This window comes from Megascapheus bottae, chromosome 2 (genome assembly GCF_031878675.1).
Source record: "Megascapheus bottae isolate mThoBot1 chromosome 2, mThoBot2.hap1, whole genome shotgun sequence".
NCBI lineage: Eukaryota > Metazoa > Chordata > Mammalia > Rodentia > Geomyidae > Megascapheus > Megascapheus bottae.
In genome coordinates this window covers 46,096,195-46,101,335 of record NC_143510.1, presented here as the reverse complement: position 1 = coordinate 46,101,335, position 5,141 = coordinate 46,096,195, and the positions used below count along the sequence as shown (strand labels likewise).

General features: G+C 39.8%; 1 pseudogene; it reads left to right on the top strand.

Annotated features, from left to right (window-relative positions):
• Positions 1-1,614: 1,614 nt before the first annotated feature.
• Positions 1,615-2,598, top strand: LOC150066759 (olfactory receptor 8S1-like; annotated as a pseudogene).
• Positions 2,599-5,141: the final 2,543 nt, after the last annotated feature.

Sequence of the window (5,141 nt, the reverse complement as noted above, 5' to 3'; positions counted from 1 at the left end):
AATTCTTTCTTCAGTCTTAACCCCTGTATTTGCTTCAGTCTTAACTTTGTATATTTAAAATGTTATGTTTTGGACACAGCAAATATCTCTGACCACATGAATTGCATCAACAAGCTTAGTTTCTTTTAGGAAGAATTAAGTGGAGCTTCTCATTATAGTTTACAGGATCTTTTCTGCTGGGTTGCACTGTGCTCGGAGGTAGCAAAAGTAGGGCAGTTTTGGTTGGTGGTGCCTTTCAGATCACATCGCAGAGGTGTGACTCATGCTTCTGTGAACCTTTGAGAGGTTACTTTGAGCTGGGGATGATGGGAGCAAGGGAGACCCTATGTCTAAGAGTGAAAGGAAAAATCAGTCAGTTCCTCATGCAATGCAATAATTGTTAGGTATTATCTATGATTTGCCATTTCTGTGTCACTAATGTCGAGTATCATATTGCTTACTTTCAGTATGACTTCTCCTTTCAAACATTCTTCTCAATGTTGATTCTTACAAGCTGAGCAGTGTATCACTTTATGGATCTGAAAGCAGAACCTTGTGGATACCAACTGAAAATTCAGGTAATTGAATTTTGTACATTACTGCAAGAGGGAGGCTTTTCTATCCAGTCAATCATCATTAGTCTTGATGGATGAACTAGTACAGAAAGAAGGCCAGCATATTGAACAGTTATCTGAATATTAAGACAGGTGAAATCGAGAGAATCAGATCATTATGGGAAAATTTACACAAGTGAAAAACAGTGAGAATAGAGTTCAGATAATTGCATGGAGCTTTCAAGCCTGCTATAATAGTGGAAGTGGTGACTTCATAAATCAAATATGTAAACTATAGGAAGGCAATTCTAGATGATTCCAGAGTATTTGATACCTTACTAATTTTCTATTATAATTTCTTATGCTTTATGGCCCCATTACCATGATTGTATGCTATCACTACCACTACCAACACCTTCTAAATTTCTTATAGGCATGAGGGCATGCCTCATGTACATAAACATGCACAGCCAACAATCTCATTTAAACTTACTTTCTAGTAAGTTTCTACAAATGGAAGCAATGAAGCAGGAACTCTCTTAACTTCTACCCAGTCCAACATTTGACTTTCCCTTCTAGTTAGATTTAGCCAGTTCTGGAAAGTGAAAGTGTGGCTCAAGTGGTAGAGTCCCAGCCATGAGTGAAAAAGCCAAATGGGAGCCTAGGGCTCTGAGTTCAAGCCCCAGTACCAGTTTGAAAGATATAATTAATAAAAGAGAATAGACAACCTCTGTTCTACATTCTAGTCCATTTTGATGTAAATTTAATCCTTTCTGTATTTCCCAAGTAATTAACTTCTTTTCCATTTCATTTCAGAAATTATCCTTGTATGAATCACTTCTGCCGTCATAAAAATAAGCACTCTAGCTCACATTGGTGATTTAGAATATAAATATCAATATAGAATATCAAACAATAATGATGAGCAAGTTAAGCTTGTAAATGTCTGAACATGGGTTTGGGGCTAATATTGAGAAGACATTTATAGGGAGAATAAGGTGGGGGTCTGGGGTAACAGTGGGATACTGAAGGTCTCTTGATGGACTTTGTTTCTTGTGTTCTAGACGGAATCCTTCTCTATATGGCAATGAAAAACTACAGTGCTGCCAGTGAATTTATTCTTCTTGGACTATCTACTGACCCCATCATTCAGCCTGTACTCTTTGTGTTCTTTCTTCTGATTTACCTCCTCACTCTGACGGGGAATTTCCTGATGCTGTTGGTGATCACAGCCGATTCACATCTCCACACACCCATGTACTTCTTCTTGAAACAACTGTCCTTCCTGGACCTCTGCCACTCATCTGTCACAGTTCCTAAGATGCTGGAAAATCTGCTTTCTAAAAAGAAAACCATCTTTGTGGAGAGCTGCTTGGCTCAGGCCTTCTTTGTGTTTGCCACGGGTGGCACAGAGGCCTGTTTGCTGGCTGCCATGGCCTATGACCGCTACATCGCTATCAGCTCCCCTCTGCTCTATAGTCAGATGATGAGTAACCAGCTCTGTGTTGGGCTGGTGTGGGTCTCCTGGATCCTGGCTTTTGTTGATGCTCTCATCAATATCCTCCTGGCTGTCCATTTAGACTTTTGTGAGGATCCTACAATTCCCCACTTCAGCTGTGAGTTGTCTTCTCTCTTCCCTCTCTCTTGTTCTGACACCTCAGTCAACTTCACCATCCTACTTTGCTCTTCTGTCGTGCACTTCTTTGGAACCCTTGCTCTGATTGTTTCTTCTTATGCGCGCATTGTCTCCACCATCCTGAGGGTCAGCTCCATCACAGGTAGAAGCAAGGCCTTTTCCACCTGCTCCTCTCACCTCACGACCGTGATCTTGTTCTATGGCTCAGGTTTCATCAGCTACCTCTTACCGTCTTCAGGCTCAGCTCTGGAAATGTTCTTCTCTCTGCAGTACAGTGTGATCACTCCCATGCTGAACCCCCTCATTTACAGCTTGAAGAACAAGGAGGTGAAAATGGCTGTAGGAAGGAGAGTCAGAAAATACTTTCATTTTCTTATGTAACAGAAACACACAGACCCTGCACTGTTATGCTACATGATCAGATGCTAGACTTGGAGAGTTTTGGGTTGTCCGTATTGGGTGATGCTCCTGGAAACATGAAAACTTTGCTTGTTTTGGCGAAGCTTGTGAAGAGAACAGAGGACTCTTGAGAAGATCAATCGTATTCAGAAATGGAAAAATTAATCAGTTAACACTATCCAGAGGATCATTAATGAAAGCATTGATTTATTTTTCATAATTATATGAACCTCATTGGATACTCATTAATAGTTTACATTTTTTTCCTAATAATTATATCCTAAATTCTTAGGATACTTATTCTGTCAGATTCATACGGTAATCAAGAAGGATGAATGTTCCTCTAACTCAGGATAGGTTAATTCTTCTGTCCCTTTCTGCTGACAATGTGTTGCAGCAGGAGTGAAATCAATACTTCAGTGAGGTTGTTCAGAAGCTTCCTTTAAGAAACTGAAATAGTCAACAAAACAAGAAAGAAAGCAAAGATTTGGAGCAGTCAGACTGCAAGGCCTCAAGAAACTGAGAACTATAGCAACTGTCCTTTTTGCAGTCATATTTTAATAAAAGTAATATTAGCAAATATGTTACATTTCTTAAACTTCAGCCAAGAAGAACACTCAAGCTCTTGTGGCAGAAAGATGTCACCCTCGCAATCTCTGGAACCTGTTCAAAAGATGGAATTAAGGTTATGGAATAGGAAGGGTATCCTGGGTTATCCAAAAGCTGTGAACACTCTCCAAGCATAGGCAGAAAGGAAGGTCAAGATAACACAAGCAGAGGAAAGATTCCGTTCCTGTTGCTGGCTTTCATGGTGGAGCCTAAAATTAGCCAAGAACACCACCCGCCATGAACCAGCCCACAAAAACTTCAGCTCATAGAATTTATAACTGAGTTCTGACAACACCCTGACTGAGCCTGGGAAGGAGGCTTGCTAACACATTGATTTTTGGCTTTGCGTAATATAGAGTTTGAAACAGATGACCCCATCTACACTCTCATCTAAGGAACCATGACATAACCTATTTCTGTCATTGCAAACTGCTAAATTTGTGGCCATTCGTTGTGGTAGCAATAGCCAATTAATACAGTACCTTACGACCTTCTAGAATCCTACTTAATCATACCACTAGTCTATGGGATAAATGAAGTTGTCAGTTTTCCTTTATTGTTGAAGAAATGAGATATGAGATGACTGTGCACCCATTTTGTGCTTCATAGCAAGATGGTGTATAACCAGGTGCAGTGGTTCACACCTGTAATCTCAAGAGGCAGTGATCTGAGGATCATGATTAAAAACCTGTGAGACTCTTATCTCTAGTTAACTACCAGAAAACCTGAAGTGGCACTGTGGCTTAATGGATAGGGCGGTAACCTTGAGCTGAAGAGCTCAGGGACAACGCCCAGGCCCAGAGTTCAAGCCTCATGGCTGACCTGAAAAAAAAGATGGTGAACCTGTATCTGGAACTCAAGCTGGAGTAGTCTGACTGGACCAATTACATTCACCAGATAGTAGGTACGTTATTTCTCAGACATTGATACCCCTTCTCATGTTTTTGTCCCCATTTCCCTCTCCCCACCCCCTCCCAGTCATCTTTTTTCACCTTCTTCCCTTTCCTATTTCAAGTCAACAAATAAATGTATATACAATATACCAGGTAACAAAGTCAGATACAGCAACAATATGAGATTAACCAAAGGGCAACAAAGGAGAAAAGAAATAACATAGTACATTAAGAACAACAATCACTGAAGATAAAGCTCTTGTTTCCATATCTTGGAAATCCTTTCATTTAGCCTCATCCTATATGACCGTATGTATCTAGGTTTTGCCCTATTGTAATCCTCTGCTAGGAGAGTCCTAGATGTGTACTAATTATTACAAATGAGGGAATCCATGTATTTATATAAATATCACTTGAACGAAATACTTGAATGGAATGTTACCATTCAGTCTACAGGCCAGGTGCTGGTGGTACGTCTGTAATCTTAGCTACTTATGTGGCTAGAATGTGAGGATCAAGAAAGTCTTTGAGACTCTCATTTCCAGTTACCTTGCAAAATGCCAGAAGTGGAGCTGTGGCTCAAGTGGTAGGATGTCAGCCTTGAGCAGAAAAAGCCAAGTGAGATCTGGAGACTCTCATTTCAAATCCTCACACTGGATCACATATACATGATGAACTTTATTATGTGTTAAATATCTTATCTCTTAATTTTTTGCTGGTCCCAGGATTTGAACTAGGGCCTGGGCTCTGTCCCTGAGCCCCTTTGTGTTCAAGGTAAGGTCTCTACCACTGGAGCCAGAGTACCACTTTAATTCTTTTTTTTTTTTTGTAAGCATAAAATTCCATCTTGTGAATGTGCCATTTGCTATATTTAGATTTGCTTTGTCTCTTTTTAAATCACTACAAACAATGCTGCAATAAACACTTTCAAGAACGCATAACACAACATGACATTTGCAATATGATGTAAAAATCAATGTTAATAAATTCTTTAATAAAAAAATGCAACACAACATTGGAATGTCATTATTTCTTTAGGATTGATTTCCAGACAGGACTGTGAAGTATATG